This window comes from Prionailurus bengalensis, chromosome E1, assembly GCF_016509475.1.
Source record: "Prionailurus bengalensis isolate Pbe53 chromosome E1, Fcat_Pben_1.1_paternal_pri, whole genome shotgun sequence".
In the NCBI taxonomy this organism is placed as follows: domain Eukaryota; kingdom Metazoa; phylum Chordata; class Mammalia; order Carnivora; family Felidae; genus Prionailurus; species Prionailurus bengalensis.
The window spans coordinates 30,419,897-30,438,713 of record NC_057347.1 but is presented as its reverse complement, the minus strand read 5'-3'; positions in this window follow the sequence as shown (position 1 = coordinate 30,438,713).

Below are 18,817 nucleotides of genomic sequence, written 5' to 3'. Positions count from 1 at the left end.
AGCCAAAGTTGGATGCTCAACCGACCGAGCCACGCAGGCACCCCAAGTTTAATCATTCTTAACAGCTGCTCATTCCCTCCCCCCTCCATGGTTCCTTCTGCACCACATGGAACAGTCCGTCCAACACTGTCAAGGGGGTACTCTCCAAGGTGCTTTAAGCCTTGTCACTTGGAATCCTCTCTACTGTCAGGTAGAAGGCACAGTGGCTCACACCCAAATCTAGTTTCCGAAGTGGAGCATCAGCCTCTGAAGTCTAACCAGAAAAAGAGAGGCAGAGAACCTCATGGTCCATGCTGGTGTACCCCACACCCTCCAATGGGTGCATCACACAGCCCACACGAGCAGAACTGTCGGGATCCGGAGGTGGGAGAGCAAACAGAAAGGCATAAAAAAGGTAAGCAGGTCTGCTTTCTCCAAAGTTTCTTTTTCTACACTCCTCTTCCTCGTGAGAAGACAGAAACATTGTTTGTGTAGGTTCTCAGAGTTTAGAGCTAACAAGACAGGAGGGCTTCAGAAAAATTATTTATATTGCTAATCTACTTGTATGTTTTTGTATGTGTCTGTGTGGATACACATTATATGTACTCCACTTCATAAGACAGAAAAACGGAACAACTAAGTGGCATTAACACGATAAGCCAGGTTGGATGCTAGGCAGAGGAATTCATAAAGGTGGAACAGATTCTTCCACTGGGGACACAGCAGTCTGGAGAGGACTGAAATAGGTGCACAGTTTATGATAATGACAATGGGATCACCAGCACATGGAAGGAAAACACGTAGTATTTTAGGACTTCGTGGCAAACTGCGGTTAAGACAACAGGTCCAAAATCGAATTGCTTACACCAAGCCCCACTCCCCCAGTGAAGATTTAACTTAATTACAGCTATGGCTCACCCACAAATGGAGTCTTAGACCCGTCAATCAGGAATCACCTGATCAATCCTAGTTAGGTAATCTGCCTGACAAACCCGTGCCATCCCCTAAAGGAAAGTGACCTTGCAATAACTGCGCTGCTCTGTCGTCTAGCATAATTCTCGCGTTCTCACTCCCTTCTTCCTTTTATTTTGTACAGCTCCTCGGAGCTCCTTTCAATCTGTTAGACTGGATGCTGCCCGATTTGAATCGAGTTTTGTTCACATACGCTCTTAAAAGTTCTACCATGCCTCAGTCGATCTTTTATCAGCTCTGGTCAGAAGAGGAAACAAAAGGAGACCCCCAGGAGCCCCCAGGGGCAAGGAGCCACCAGGACCTACCTGCTGAACCCCCTGAGCTTCTGCTTTCCCGCTGCTTCTGGAGGCTGTACGTCCCTGTTGGATGCTAGCTCTGCAGCTCTCAAGGGAGGTGTTTCAGATTTGACTCGAGCATTTCTCTCTCCGGACTGAGTCCGGACACTGGCTGAGTCAGATTGGGCCCAATTTAGAAACTGGACGAGGCACAGGGTGGGCATGGGTATGACTTAGAAACTAAAACAGACTAGGGGCCGGCTGGGTCCAACATAGAACCATGGGTGGCTGGCTGTGAGGAGACTGGGCCACGCTTAGCACGCGGACCAGGTCGAAGCGGCCTACTTCCGTCTTAGAAACCGGAAGGCTCTGGGGCTGAACTGGGTCCCACTTAGAAACGGGACCGGGTGTGCGCGGACTGGGTCCTGCTTGGAAACCGGACCGTGGGGGGGGGGGGGGACGTAGAGGGGCCCGCTTCGAAACCGGACCGGGTGCCCATGGACTGGGTCCCGCTTAGAAACTGGGTCCTACTTAGAAACGGGACCGGGTGGGGGCGGACCGGGCGGAGGAGGACTCGGTCCCGCTTAGAAAGCAGACCGGGTGGGGGCAAATCGGGTCCCACTTAGAAACCGGGCCGGGTCCTGCTAAGAAACCTGACCGGGTGGGGGCAGACGGGGTGGAGGCGGACTTGGTCCCGCTTAGAAACTGAACCGGGTGAGGGCGGATCGGGTCCCACTTAGAAACCGGGCCGGGTGGGGGCGGACCGGGGGAGGCGGACTTGGTCCGGCTTAGAAACCGAACCGGGTGGGGGCGGAGCGGGGCCAGTGTGTGGCCTCAGGTGAATGAAATGTTGTTTTAAGCCTGAGCAAGCAGGTTAGCCTTACCAAAGGTAATCTTGAATTCCTGTGGCCGCAGTGGAGAACTTCGACATAAAGCTCATCCATTCAGGAGGTGCCCTAGAGCCAAGCACTGACCATAGGGGTAGGGGGAAAACTGTTTTTCCTCCTCTAAAGTTTCAGGTGGCCAGAGTGTGACCCTCTGGGACACGCCACACACTCCAGGGCCTGCGGATGGGATCCTGAGGAAACTGGCAGAAGCCTGTGAAAGGTAAGAATTCTTAACCAAAATTAGCTTTGCCCTTTCCATCTCTGTCTGTGGGGCCTGGCTGAGAGAAAAAGGTAAAGTTTCATGTTGTCCCTACCCTTCTAAATTCAGATTGGCAGGCAAAAAAACATTTGTTAAGAGTGAGGTCTTTGCATTGTGACTGGTGAACACGCTTTTGTATACTCATTGATTGTCAAACCCTTCCCTCCAGGGACAGCTATTGTCTCCTTGTTTGTCTCATTTTGGGTCCTGAGAATATGGCTTGGCAACAGGTTGGGGACCCTGATAATATAGCTGTACAGAAATGTGGGATGCTCTCCATTTGTGGCTGGGATCCTACCCACTGTTGCCAATTCTTAGGGGAATGGTCTTTCTTTAGGTTATCTCTGGGGGTGGCTGTGGGTCTTGCAGCATAGTATCTGTGCCTGTGGTCCCTATGGGGTTGTTCCTTCATGATGGGAAAATTTATTGCTTGTCCAAGGCTGAAATTTGACAAGGTAGGCAAAAAGATTTTTTTTTTCTCACTTTTCTTCTTTTTAAAGTAGTTCTGTGGTCAGTCGTTGGCCAAAGTGGAAGCTGATATTTAGAGCCTGAAAAGAAATTTGTTTTAGGCCTTACCCCTAAGCTAAATGATACTATGGACCCAGAAAGAAGAAAAACATCTCGCACCCTTGTCTAAGGATTTACTAAAGCGTTCCAAAGACACGGCTCTGAATCTAAACATAGGAGTCTCCTGATTTCCATCTTAGTTGAAGGTCTCCCTGATGTAAAGAAGCAAATTGAGGATAATGTAGTTGGATGGGTGGGACAGTCTCCATATCATTCTGGTTGCAGCTCAGTTCTTTGAGAAATTAAAGGCAATTATGCTTATCTTACAAATCGAATATAAGCCCAGAAATGTGGTTCTGGAAACAGTTCAGAGTCCACTTATCCATTTTTCCAGTCCCCAGATCTCTTCTAATCATTAGAAAGGCTTGCAGATTTTGTGAAAGTTCTGGACTTGGGGAACAAGAGTCATTTTTGACGGAACTTGCATTTTTTTCTGTGCCTGTTGAGATATATGTATTTTACGTAGTCTTCTCCAGGAACCAAGGGACCCTGATATAAGAATATCAGGGGGAGGAAAAAAAAAGGCTATTTTGAAAACTAGTTCTGTGAAAAGTCTTAAAAAGTCTCTTCCACAAACATTAATAAAAAGCTATCTGAGCAGGGGGAACTTATTCCATCTTCCAAAAACACAATTTCGATCCAACTGCCCTTTTATAAACTAGTGTCCTTTTATAAACTTTTACATTATCACACCTGTCTCATGGCTACAATTTTAAAATGAAAGCTGTAAGATCTGTTTGAGCTGTTTGTATATTTATGTACAGTTGTGTATTTATGTTATAGGTACATAGGGAGGGGGTTTGTACTTCTGACTGGTATTGCCAAAATTAGTTTTTTTTTTTTAAAGTTTTAATTTAAATTCCAGTTAGTTAACATACAGTGTAATATTAGTTTCAGGTGTACAATATAGTGATTCAACACTTCCATACATCATGTAGTGCTGGACACAAGTGCATGCCTTAATCCCCATCACCTGTTTAACCCAGCCTTCTACCCACCTCCCCTCTGGTAACCATCAGTTTGTTCTCTATAGTTGAGTCTGCTTCTTGTTTGCCTCTCTCTCATTTTCTGCCTTCTGCTCATTTGTTTTGTTTCTTAAATTCCACGTAAGAGTGAAATCATAATGTATGTCTTTCTCTGACTAACCTCACTTAGCATAATACTCTGTGGCCTCATCCATGGCATTGCAAATGGCAAGACTTCATTCTTTTTTAATGGGTGAGTAATATTCCATTATGTGTATGTATGTGAGTGTGTGTGTGTGTGTGTGTGTGTGTGTGTGTGTATCACATCTTCTTTGTTTATTTATCAGTCAGTGGACACTTGGGCTGTTTCCACTATTTGGCTATTGTAGATAATGCTGCTGTAAACATCGGGGTGCATGTATCCCTTTGGGTAAATACCTAGTAGAATTGCTGGATTGTAGGGTAGTTCTGTTTTTAACCTGCCAAAATTAATTTGAAAAGAGTTCTATTTAATTGGCTTAAAGACAAATACGTATTATATAAATATCCTCTGAGAAATATAGAAACTAGCCCAAATATTTTGCAAGTTCACATGATCTAGGATAGTCCTCAGTAAATAAAAGCTAGTTTAAATTTATTGGTTTAATTAAAACCGGAATTTTAGAGTTATCAGTATTAAATGTAGTACTTTTATTTGACCTCAGTTTACTAAAAGTCATATAAGCTCATGTTAAATTCATATCAACTTCTGTTACAGAATTTTTCAGCAAGAAAGATAACTTAAATGATTAGCTGTTTAATATCTCATGAAATTTTCACAAATAATCTAAATGTAATGGTTAAGAATAAGTAAATTAAGTAGATTTAAGTAAGACAGAAGTTTATAAATGAGCTTTCCTACAATGATTATGTTTTATATGTTTACTTAAAATCAGTTTCCCAAATCTTTTTGGGACGTTTCAGCCTACATAATCATGTGACGTACTTTTTTATGATAAGTCTTGAATTTGGACAGAAATTTGGCAAAATTTGGGGAGGATTTTCTTCACAGACTAAAAGAATAGCCTGAGGCATAGCAGAGGCTGGAGAGTGAGAGACAGATAGCCATGGGCAATTGGGGGTAATAGCTAATAACAGCCAACATTTATTGACCACTTATGAAATGTCAAGCAGAGGCTTAGCACTTTGAGTACATTAAATTATTTCATCCTTGTTCACCTACAAAGACTCCGAGAGAGCATGGTACCTCGTCTTGTTCCCAACTATATTCTCAATACATAGAACACAAAAAATATCTGACTGTCTGCTGAAGGAATGAGTGAATCCATGGGGTAGCAACAACCCTAAAGCCCTATGATCTCAGTTTGACCGATATGCCAGAGAGATGGACTCCCCCCAGATTTACAGCTAATCCTGTGCTCCACTTACTTCTTACCAAAGAGTGGACTTGGAGAACAAATGAATTTTTGGAAATTTTTTAAAGCTAGAATTGCTTTATTTTTCAGTTATTTTGTGTGTGTGTTTTTAATTTTTTTGTTTAATTACTTAAAAAATTTTTTTTAATTCTTCTTTGCTACCCATTTTGATCCAACACCCTTGAAGGACTTCTGCCAACTATCTGGAAGTCCACACACTGGAAAGGTATTATTGGTTTAACTGGGGGAGGGGAGAGAGGCAGGCGGCAAAGCAGAAGAAGAGAAGGAACTTTTCATTTGCAGGCCAGAATCCTGAACATTCAGAAAACCTGTATTCCCCCAGGGACAGGTATGGAGGTTGGGTGGGGGCAGCACACCAAATCCATTTTCTTCTATCTATTTTACCCAGTTTCTCTCTAGCGGTTCAGAAACTGAGAAGAAGCCAGTGGATACCAAGCAGGACAAAAACAGCACTTAGAGCTCAGTGAAGGACATACAGCAACTTTTGTTTTATGTCAAACAGCTTACGAGGGGCTGGATCTGTTTTTAAGTGGTCATGAGTGTGGTGTTTCATTTTCCAAGGGAAAGTGAATAATGGTTCTCATCAGGAGCCTGTATTTCAGGCCTGGTACTGAATAATTACTGGACTGCTGAAAGCTTCCATGTAGAAGTTCACCCTCCATTCTACTGCTTGGCTCATGTTCCCATTTGAGCTACTTTAAGCTCTTGTAAACAGTGTTTGTTTTCCATTACAAGCTAGGAAATGTGACTGTGTGGCGACGGTGCTGGGTCCCTGGAGAGGGCCTGGCAGGGAGGCCTCTTCCTCACATCTCATTTCAGTGTGTAACTTGCTGTCAAGGTTGGGTAATCACTGAAGCTCATGTCTTCCCATCCTATTCTGTTCCACTAACTTATAAAACGGCCAGAGACCCGCTTGAGGACTGGCGGATCAACCAGATGTTTCCTGAGCACAGACAGTGTGCATTTCCCCTTGCACATCATCTTGTGAGAGGGGAGGGCTGGCAGACGCTCACCCCGGCTGACATCATTGGGCGAGGTAGCCTGGGGAAGAATTTCAAAGCAGAGCAGCTTGGCCAGGGAAGAGCTCAGCTGGCAGACCTGTGCTGGGATTAAGTGACCCAGATAACTGGGGAGAAGGAATCAGCAATTTACGTGTGTTTATTCTCTGAGAGGAAGTAGACCCTCCATTCCCTGAATATCCATGGGCTACGGGGTGAACTTCCCCAGTGGCTCCACAGACACAACCAGGAGCATGCTCACTGTATGGCTCCTCATCCAGCTCCTTATTTTCCCTGACTTTTGCTTGAGGTTGATGTGGGTGGGACAAGCTCTGTTGATTGCAGTGAATAATAAATAATAACCACAAATTAACGAGCCCTTCTTTCCCAAATGCAACATAGTGGAGCTCAGTTGCTAAAAAAAAAAATCTATGATTCTGAATCATCTTATAGATCACTAGCTTGTCACATTCAGGGTGGTAGGAATGAATAAAATAAAATAATTTTTTAATATAGAGAACAATTGGCATGAAATTGTCAGCTCCCCCCTTTATTAAGAATAAACTCAAAGAAAAAAAAAAGAATAAACTCAAAGAAATAAATGAATAGAATGTACCATTTACTATCACTATAATTACATAAAAGAAAGTTTGGTTTAACTTCTTTTGTTCAATCCCTCCAAGGAATTTTCTTCATAGCTCATAATCAAAACCAAACTAAGAAGACCTGAACAGTTCCATGTGACCTAGGATCTGGCCCCTGCCTACTTTTCAAACTCCACCTCCTTTTCTTATGTGTCTGTACCTCAAACTTCTCTCTGTACCTCAAACTTGCCTTGGTCTTTGCATTGCTGTTCCCAACATCTAGAATGCTATTCCCCCAGATCTGTATATAGTGCTCTGCCAATGGGGAAGCTTTCTGATATGGCTGCCAATGATCCCTACCTCCTGATATTCACACCCTTGTGTAATCCTCACTTCCCGCCCCCCCCCCTCCGCCCCCACCACACATACTGTATGTGACCTGGACCTAAAGACTTGCTTCTAAAGAATAGAATAGAATAGAATAGAATAGAAGACTTTCTTTAAAGAGTAGCAACAGTGATGGGATGTCACATAGGAATTAGGTTATAAGACTGTGACCCATAGAGATTAGGTTATAAAAGACTGACTTCATTCTTGCTTATTCTCTCTGGCTCTTGCCTACTTGTTCTGATGAAGCAAGTTGCCATTTGTGAGCTGCCCTATAGAGATGCTGGTATGACAACCGAAAACAGGCTCTCGGCCAACAGCCACTCAGAACTGAGACACTTAGTCCAACAGCCTGGGAGGAACAGAATCCTACCAACAACCTTCTGAGTGAGACTGGAGGCAGATCCTTCCCTGTTGGGCTTTCCTGTGACTGCATTTCCAGAGGACGTCTTGGTTGCAGCCTTGTAGGAGATGCTGAGCCAGAGACACTGGAACCAGCTAAACCATGCCCCGCTGCAGGCACTTTGAAACACTGAGATAGTAAAGGTTTTGTTTTAAGCCAGTAGGTTCTGGGTTAATTTGTAACTAACACACTGCCTCACTTTATGTAGGTCTCTGCTCAGATGTCTCCTTCCTTAAAGTAGTCTCTCGCCTGCAAAACAAAACAAACCAAACAAAATTAATCACACGTTATTCTCTATCCCCTTACCCTTACTGTATTTTTATTCATGGAAGTTATGACTACTTACATTATGTATTTATTTATTAGCTGGCTTTTATAGTAGAATGTAAGTTTAGTCAACACCCACTGTATCTAAATATGAGCACTTATTCATGTCTGAAGAAGGTGGACGTATATTTGCCCTGATAGTGCTTAAGTTTATTTGACAAATGCTTATTGTAGGCTACTATATGCCAGGCCCAGTGATTATAGGTTATTTATTCCTGTTCTCTGGGATCTGGGCCAGTTAATTTTAGTCTGTTGGCTAACCTTTTTTTTTTTTTTTTTAAAGCTAAGTTACTCTGTTTTGATAATGCATCTTTCTATGCCTCTAAGTATTTGATAAAAATGCCATATAGGTTGGAGTCAAGGCTAGAGCTGTATGTGCTGTATTGAAGTTCATTGTTGGATGAACACAATTTTTTGAAAAGTTCTTATTTCACACTGCGCTGAAGTCTGACTTTATGCTACTTTCATCTACTGGCCTTAGCTTTGCTCTCAGAAATAATAAAGAACATATCTAGTCTTTCCCAAGCCCTGTTATAATTGCTTCATTAACTCTGTGTCTTCGGGTGTATGTTTTATTTATTTCTGCTCTAAACTTTTCTTGGATATTTGGTTTTTATTCATTTTATGAGGTTGATATTGCAAATTCAGCTTTCTGCTTGCTTGAGAGGCAGTGTGTGAGCTATAGCTATGGCCCTCTCTCCACCCAGTTTCCAGTGGAAGTGGTAGGGCCCATGGTCCCCAGGGATGGTCTCCTGAAGCAGCAACACCTAGGAGCTGTCCTATCTGTCTGTCTTAAGCCCTCACATTCACCTTTCTTATCTCAAGGCAGATTCCTCCATTTCTGGGGTATGTGTGTGTAGGGAGTGGGGGTGGGGTAGATGGTGGCTAATCAGCCTGGCTGTCCTCCTCCTTTCATGGAAAATACCAGAGGGAGACCATCTCTGAATGTGGATCATCCTGTTGTCCTCATCCTTGACAACTGCTTTCTTCCCGTGAGCTCTGATCTCCACGTTTCTCTGCAATTTTATCTCTATTTTCTCTTTACTTCTGGGTCATGAGTGTAATAGTTCTTATGTTTCAGTCTTTTTGTTTTAATTCTGATGCATGTATTTATGTGTATATATTTTGCATATTTAAAAAATATATGACTATGTGTATATTATATGCATAAATATATGAGTATATATTTTTCAGATGGCTTAGCTGCCATCTGAAACCATTATTTCTCCTTCATTTTTTATCATTCCTTCAGATACTTGAAGAGCATCACCATTTTCTCCCTCCTTGGTCTAGACATCTCAAATCCTTTTTCTCCCAGTTTTTTGAGAAACAATAGACATACATCACCATACAAGTTTAAGGTGTGCAGTGTGATGGTTTGATTTACATAGATTGCAAAATGATTACTACAACAGGTTCAGCCAACAGCCATCATCCTGCATAGATACAATACATAGAAGAGAAAAAAAGTTTCTCCTTGGGGTGAGAACTATCAGGATCCACTCCTGCAACAACCCCCCCTCCGTAACATACAGCAGTGTTAACAATGGACATTAATGCTGCATGTTACATCCGCAGTTCCTTTGATGATTCTAATCTACAAGAATTTTCTGAACCCTTCTCACCAAAAAAACCACCTCCTCTATTCCTATAGACACATTATTTTATTTAATAACTCCCAATGTTGAGAGGGATGCTCAGAATACAGTGGGATTATTCTTGTAATCCGTGCTCCCCCACCCCCTGACCAGTTCATGCTGTGTGGCAGATCGTTTTTTAACCACATATTTATACTGTTAGCTCAGAATAATCAAATCCCTTTCCACCTTCCTTGCAAATTTTAAATATGTAAACTCTGTCAAGCAACAGTTGCCCCATCCTCTACTTGTATAATTGATCATTTCATCTAAACGAAAGACTTCTTACTCACCTCTCTTGAGTTTTATCATGTTAGTTTTAGCCTCCACATCCTGTTGTAGTTGAAATTTCAGGAAATGCAGAAAAACTAGCTTCAGTTTATTCTTGCCTTCACCAAACTGATGCTCCTTTGATATACTGATCCCCAATGAATTGTGGCTCCTTCCATCTATATAACGTTTTCTCCTCTATTATTCATTTATCAGAGAGCATACTATACTAGCTTCTTTAGCTGAAGCCCATTTTTACTCACTGAGATTATGTTATTCATTCACTCAGTAAAGATTTATCAAGGGGCAACTCTGTGCCGAGAACCAAGCTGGGCATTGGTTATACAGAGATAAATGAACAAACATGGCTCTTGACCTTACAGAACTTATGGTAGACTATTTACATTTTTATACTCATTTGTAGACTTGTTATTATACTTATAATTGCTAGTGTTTACATAGTCTGAATTTTACCTTAAAAAAAAAAAAAAGACCAATCTTGATAAAGCAAAAACCGTAGAATCTAGGTCGTGGGTTGATGGGTGTTCACTATACAATCCTTTCAACTTTTCTGTATATTTTAAAATTTTCATAATAAAATGTTGGAGGAAAATTTGTGCTTCATAAGCTATATATTTTTTAATGGTGCTCAGCCATGGGAGTGTACTTATCCTTTTTAAAATATCTTTACATTGTTTTCCTTTTTATGTAATTCAGGATACTGCAGCCTCCTTCCCCCAGGGTTCTCGGGAGAAATTATCACGTAATAGAAAGAACACTTGCATTGGAGACGGAGTAGGTAGGACTCCAGCACTTAGTGGCTTTGTGCCCCCATAAGTCATTTAATGTCTCTAAGCCTTGATTTTTCTCATCCCTAAAGTGGGGGTAATCATATTCATACCCCAAGTTCTTGTGAAAACTAAAATTGTGTACATACTCACTTAGCATATTTAAAATGCATCCTGCCCACTTCTACCACTCCCTCCACTCGTCTACTTTGTACATACCATTATTTCCTTCCTTAACAAATGTGAATTAATTAATCCCCATGCATGCTGCTTTTCTTGTTTTACCCTTTAAAAAATAAAATTCCTAGAAATTGAAATCCCTAATGTATTACTGGATGCTTTGGGTTAGCAAATATGGTATCAAAAGATACGAATTCATCCATCACCTTCAAGTTTCCTTTTCAGGTATGGGATTGATGTTAAGGAAATGCTGTTCATATCCTGACCAGGTGGTCTGAAATTGCTGCTATGTTGTATATGCTTTGTTGTCAATTCCTGTCTTGATTTAGTATGTTTATGCTATTGTCTGTGTGTCCTGATTGCTCTGTCTGCAGTATCTTCCCCCTTCGAGCCTGCAAAAGCCCCATGCTTCCTTTGAGAACAAGTTCAATACTGTGTCTTTTACTCTTGATGTTTCCACTGTATCATGTCATTTCTCAAAATATCTTAAAGAACTTACTACTAGATGGTAAGCAGAGAAAAGCAACTCTTCCGTCTTTGAATTCCCAGCACATAGGACTGGGAGTACCACGTAGGCACTTGTTAGAGATCACTCATGGGTGCTTGCATGGATGATGAATCACTAGAATTCATCATCCCTGGGTCTCAGTTTATTTCCATGGGACAAGAGAGATAGCCGTGTTACTTCAGAAGCCTGTTTGAACACTGAAATGCTAGGATTCTTTGCTTTTGTATTATGTTACATACAGTATACCATTTTTTATTTCAAGTATTGTCTTAATGCCAGATTTCTCAAAGTCAGAATCTTCTTGATTTTTAGGCACTTGGGATTTGGATGTTTATACATCCCCTGTCTCTGACTCTGTGCCCTTAATTGCACCAAGGGTATGATTGAGTCGCTATATCTAACCAGTCCCTGACCTATCTCCCACTCCAAATAAACAAACATACACCTCCCTATCTCTTTCACCTTCCATCCCCTCCATCTCCCAGATTACTTGGTTTAGAATATTCCTTCGATCTGTGGCCTAACTCCGAAGGAGGTTGAATGGATTCCTGTCTCCTGGAGGAGCCTGCTGGGTCTCTGGATAAGTACTAAGATGATGCTAGTTCTTTGAGGCTCAGATCCTTTATCCTCCAGCAGCTGCTGAGTTAGTTTCTTGGAAGATATTTAAATTGTAAATTCTAAGGTATTGTGAGCCCCCCACTGATTATTCTGGAGATTGAGCAGCACTCAGGGAAGACAAGGAGGCATGTTGTTAGGGAGGCATGAGACCACATCTTATATGTATTTCTCTCTCCTCACCCTTTAAGTGGCAGCATTCTGGACATGTTTAATATTCTCAATTCTCTACTTTCTCTACTAGTCACACTCTTCAGATCCTGTCCACCCTCTCTGACTGCTAAAGCTTATTCATCCTCTGCAGCTCAGTTGAAAATATTACTTCCTACAGAAAGAATTTCTCGATTCTCCTATTGTAACACTTACAGTACTGCTTGGTGATTGATTATTTGTGTGATTTCTTCACTTAACTAAATTTCATGTAGGAGGAGATATCGTCTTTCTTGTTCCTTGTTGTATCCCAAGAGTTTTAGTAGTGCTTAACACACAGTAGTTTCTCATCCTATATCTATGACGTGAATTAATAGTAGTCCCTCTTCTTACGGAAATTGACATAAGATGCACAAAATAAGCGTACGATGTCTATCACTGTATATTAATACAATATGAATGAACAATGTATTAATGCCCCTCATTGTGCAACTCCTAAGGATCCTGTGGACATAATATTGTTTCTCTCATTTGGCAGAAAAGAAAATTTAGGCTGAGAAGTTACATCATTTCCCAGGGTTACACTACCACTAGAAAGTAGCAGAATTGGATCTGAACTCTAGCCTTCTGATATCAGGTTAAGTGCTCTCTCCATAATGTTGCAGCAAGTGTTATAAGATTGTACAAAATTCTGCTGCATTGCAGAAATGGGACAATTCACTCCTAAGATAAGATGATATTTGAATTTGGATTTGAAAGAAGAATAAGATTTGTTTTTAATTACCAAAATCAAACAATGACCCTTAGGCATTTTAATGAATTCAGGTAATACAGATGTGTTTAATGTAAGATATGAAAGCTCATCTTTCCTTATTCTAATTACATTCCCAAGATATATCATAAACCATATTTGTGTATATATACACTGTGGTGGTTTTATTTGTTTAAAAGGAATTATACTGTAAATACTGTTATGCATCCTCCTTTTTTTTTTTTTTAAGACTTCAGTACAACTTGGACAACCTGGTATGTGTTGTATTTATATTTACGGGCTGCATTGTTAACTGCTGCATTTCATCCTTTCATAGGGAATGTTTCAGAGTGTGTTTAACCAGTCTCCTATTGTGGGCATTTATGTAGGTGGTTTTCCATTTTCTCCTTTGTAAAAAACTGCAGTAATTCTTCTGAGTCCTTGTTAAAGATTTTCTGTCTATCCGTTCCTAAGAAATGGGACCCCTTGTGTCATGGGTTATATGCAATTTAAATTGTGAAAGAGGGGTATCTAGGTGGCTCAGTCGGTTAAGCGTCTGACTTCAGCTCAGGTCATGATCTCATGATTTATGGGTTCAAGCCATGCATCGGGCTCTGTGCTGATAGCTCAGAGCCTGGAGCCTGCTTTGGGTTCCGTTGTCTCCCTCTGTCTCTGCCCCTCCCCTGCTCATGCTCTGTCTCTCTCTGTCTCTCAAAAATAAATAAATGTTAAAAAAAGTTTTAATTGTGAAAGAAACTGACAAAAAATGCACAGAATGTGCCAAAGCTGTAATTGGAGGGCAAAAAACATTCAAGGTGGAGAAAGTCACACAGCTAAAGGTGCCAAAAAACGTAAGTCACATTCCTTTGTTGTTCCCCAGATGTTTCAGCATTTTGACCCTTTGTGTGAGCTCTGATGACAAATTCCAGCTCCTGCACAGCGCCCAGAAGCTATTTGTCAGTACGTCTCTTTATCCTCCCTCCTGTCCCTTCAGTGATGAAGTCCCTAGAGGTTAAACACTCTCATTATTAATCTTACCACAAGAATCTCTGAAAACCAATGTTTGCTGCCCTTTGGTTCTTTACTTTCATGACTCCTCACCACACACAGACCCCTTATTGTGCTATTCACAACTTTCCAGATGAAACCAAAGGCTTGATTCAACTGTAGTCAAAAGAAATGAATTCACCACAATTCCACACACATACGTGCACTAACCCTCCGCTTTCCACCAGTGACTGAAACTTAAAATTGAATGAACAAGACATGAGATGTTTCTAAAGAGCTATCCCATCACAATCAGCTTTATAAAGGCACAAATGTGCAGTTGCATTTAATGGTGTTTATTTTAAAACATACGATGTTTACCCTTGAAAGCCTATTATGCATCTCTCACCTTACAGTGAACAAAAGGGCATTGTAACTTCATGTAGGCTGACTGCTTGCTTAAATTTAGGTCTGCACTCAAATGAGAAAAATACTTGAGTATCAGTCATCTTGGAATCCAAGGGACTTATTCATAGAGCATGTGGGGCTCTATTCATAAATGATTTATGTCTTTGTATAAAGGAGAGTGGGGGTTGTGTGTGTTGCTCAGAGAACCATCGACTGCCTCTCCTGAGTAATTTATACAAGATCAATATTTATCAAAGTGAGCCAAGAATTGTGCCATAACTCTCAGAGAGCCAAATACTTCGTTTACAGTTCCTTCACCCATGGAAGGGAGCATGACAGATTAAAATGTTTGCATAAAAGCTACTTAAAGTGGTTCTCACTTGGTTCCTGTTGCTTTAGATACAATGTGATGCTTTGGCAGAAATTGCAGATTTCTGTCATGGATGTTGCTCACTGACTAACACATAGTAGATGTTTTTTAAAATGTATTTGTTGAATTAATGACTAAAGGGAAATAAGCAAATGTTCCGAAAAGAAAGGAAGGTTTCCTACTGTATTTATCCTTTTAACATATATTAATTAAGCACCTGCTAAGCCTTATGCATTGAGTGAGGACACAGTTATTACCTGGAATGATTCTCTCAGACATATGGGTAAACAATTAAAAGTATATTAATGAAAAATGCTATATGCTTTGTTAAAGGTTTTAAAAAAAGTGTTTTGGAGATCCTGAGGAAGGAGCAACTAATTCTTCTCAGAGAAGTTTAGGAAAGGATAAGAGTAAGTAGGAATTACACAAGTAGATATTAAATGGGGGAGGGAATTTTAGAAAGAAATAATGGCATGAACAAAGGAAACATGAGAGATCTTCAGAATGCAGGAATAGGGAAGATGTGTTGCCATGAGAGATTAGAGTATTTGTGTCAATAATGGGAAATAAGTATGAACTTTTCCATTAGAGTTGGATTGTGAAAGGCCTTATACACTCAACCAGTGAGCTGTTGCTTTATTTTGTGAGCAAGAAGACACTTCCACAGATTTTTAACCACAGAAGTGACGTCATCACATTTCCCTTAGCAATATATCTCTGGTGGCACAATTTATACTATCTCTATACCATCTGGTAGAGAAGGGTAGAGAAGAGATGACGAATGGCTTTCAATTTGTTTATCAACTCTATGAAATTTATATACATCTACAGGAAAACAAAGTATATCAGAACGTGAGGAAATATAGCTATGAGGGGGACAGTGATTTTGATGGTGGCAGTCTCTTTTTGATTTCCAGAATTTTCCTTTGATGAAGGAATTAGTCCATGATGGAGTCTACAAAAATGAGCTCTGAATGATAGTGTAATCCTAAGGCAATAAAATCATGCTGATGTGTTATGGTGTTTTCTTTTTATTGTCAACATCACCACCATGACTGCTACTTAGAAACCACCAAGTTTAACAGCAGCTGCTAATTGTTCACTAATGGCCTGCACTCTCAGAAGTGTTTATAGAACTAATACAACTAGATTTCTACTGGCAGAAACTAGTTGTCAGAATTGTGGGTGTCTTAGCTTCTATTCCTTTCTCACATGGGGCTTGGCAAGACTGACTTATGTATCCTGAGAAACTTAACAGAAGACAATGGGGGAAGGGAAGGGAAAAAAAAGTTAGAGAGGGAGGGAGTCAAACCATAAGAGACTTAAAAACTGAGAATAAACTGAGGGTTGATGGGGGGGTTGGAGGGAAGTGAAAGTGGGTGATGGGCATTGAGGAGGACACCTGTTGGGATGAGCACTGGGTGTTGTATAGAAACCAATTTGGCAATAAATTTCATATTAAAAAAATAGTGAAAATCAAATAAATAAAAAAAAGAACCAAATGTACAACTTTTTTTGAAGATGGACTTTCTTCTCCCCCTACCATCTCCTCTGGCCACAAAAAGAATCCTTGGATCATTATTATTTTGCTCCCTATTCCTAGGTTTAAGAAAACCCTGTCTTTATAAGACAGTAAATCATCGACCGATGCCCCCTCCTTTTTGATGGCATACCCTGTGAGATTTGACTGACCTTGTTAAAGCTTCCACATGAAGCCAATGATTGAGCAATAAATATATAGCTGACCTTTATAAATGCAAATGTCATGGCCTGGAGAGATGGGTGAAAGGTTTTTGCTTTTCATTTTAAATCTTCAGTATTGTCAGGAGTTAAGACTCTGGCTAAGACTAGAATCAGGACAATTTTGAAGTGCACAGCAATTACCTTGCATTTACTTTATTATATTTGCAAATTATATTTTTTCGATTTCTTCAGATTTAAAATAAATTCCAACGCTTTAAAATTGCTTCTCGGGGCTCCTGGGTGGCTCAGTCAGTTAAGTGGCCGACTTTGGCTCAGGTCATGATCTCGTGGTTCATGGGTTTGAGCCCTGTGTCAGGCTCTGTGCTGATAGCTCAGGGCCTGGAGCCTGCTTCAGATTCTGTGTCCCCCTTTCTTTCTTCCCCTCTCCAACTCGCACTCTTTCTCTTGTCTCTCTCTCAAAAATAAATAAACATTAATTTTAAAAAAATTGCTTCTAATTTGTTTTTGGTCCAAGGTAGTTTAATAAGCACTCTCTTACATCCTTCTAAAATACTAAGAGTAAATAAAGTAGATATTAGTGATAGTGATAATTCTAGTATTGGTAAGAGTAATGGTTTTGATGATGATGATGGTAACTACAGTTCATTAGCATTTCCTTATATACTAGGTCTTGTGATAGTTTCTTTACATGTATTCCATCATTTAATCTTTCCAATAATCTTATGAGGTAGAGAACTAAAACCTAGATTGTGATTTGTCCAAGGTTACACAGCCAATAAATACTAGAACACATTAAGGAATTTAAGTCTTTTGTCTCCTGGTCCAAGTTCTTTCACCCACGTATTGCCAAATATGATACATAGAATGCTGTTCCTACTCCTTAGGTGATGCATCTCACCTTTAGGGAACTTGGATTAACCTCACTTCCTCTGAGAAGCACTCCCTGCCACTTATTAGCCATGTGGTTTTAAGTAAACCATTTAACATGAGTTTACTCATCCATAAAAAGGAGGTAACAATATGTGGCTCAGAAGTTGTTGCAAAAATCAAATCCCTTAACCTAAAAGGCCTAGAAAGGTCTGGCAGGAAGCAAGCACTCACTAAATTGTGGTTCATTTTTCTGCACTGGCCACTTGACTCCTTATGCACTATCCTAATTATGAGGAGTGCAAGTGACAAAAAGAGTCATGTGAACCCAAGGCTCACAGACTTTGGATATCGGCACATTATTCCAAATTTCTCATGTGAGCCAGCAAATTGCAATCTTTATGTCTGTCCAAAGCGTTCATCAGCATTGCACTGGACTTTAACCCTACTATCACTAACAGGGAATAAAATGTCCTAAAGGTTGATGTCTGAAGAGAAGGGAAAAACAAAGAACCCTGGTAGGTCAGTCTCAGAAGGAGCCAAAGCTCACACTTCCTCAGAACAAAGGAATGTACGTTTTCCCCTTGCACATTTAATGTATAGTTTCCAAGAGGTCAGCTAAAAGTAATGGACTTCAGCCAATCTAATATCAGGCAACTACTCCAACATATTTCCCTTTGATACCTGGTGAGGCAGTGGTGTCCAAGAAACATCTAGGCGATGCAAAACAAGCAGAAACCCAGCCAACTCCGACTGCTACATCACTAGTCTCCTCCAAGCTTGGGTTGAAAAACTACAACATAATACTCTACCTTTTTTGCCCACTCTTTCTCCAAATAAGAAAATAGAATTCTGATGTGAAGAAAATAACATTAGAATTCTTCTTTCTTTTAGTACTCAAAACAGTGGCTAGCCTTTTCATGTTTCCACCTCCTCCCATAAAAGCCCTTTTTCTTTTACCTTAAACAAACAAAAACAAACTTTTTATAAATTGAGATTGAGTTCAGTCTTATTTTTCCTTCATTTGAAAAGGTCCTGTAGGTATGATTTTATATCTGTTATCTGTTGGCACTGGGATTCTCTTTAGGGTTAGCAAAACTAGTCTCATAATCTCTATTGTAGTTATGGGAGGAGGTTTAGAAGATTGTGTAATACACCCAGATATCTTAGCTAGTAGGTGGTGGAGCCAGAGCTAGAACCTACAGCTTCTGACTTCATTTGTTTTTCAAAATCAGAGCACCTCAGAGTGTTTTTGCTTTTGTTGCTGTTCTTAGTGTGTGTGTGTGTGTGTGTGTGTGTGTGTGTGTGTGTGTGTTCCTTGTATACACCTAGTGCAGAGTTTAGAAACATAAAAACAAAAACAATGAAGCTGTTATTACCTAGAAACATACCTTCCAGCTGGCAAATAGATGGCATTACCCTAAACAGAAAGCAAAGTCATTGTAATTAAGTGCTGGAATGAGCATGCAAACCAATAGTAGAAATTACATGAGAGTCTTTAGGGAAGATCTCTGGGAATAAGTAAGAATCCACCCATCTGTGA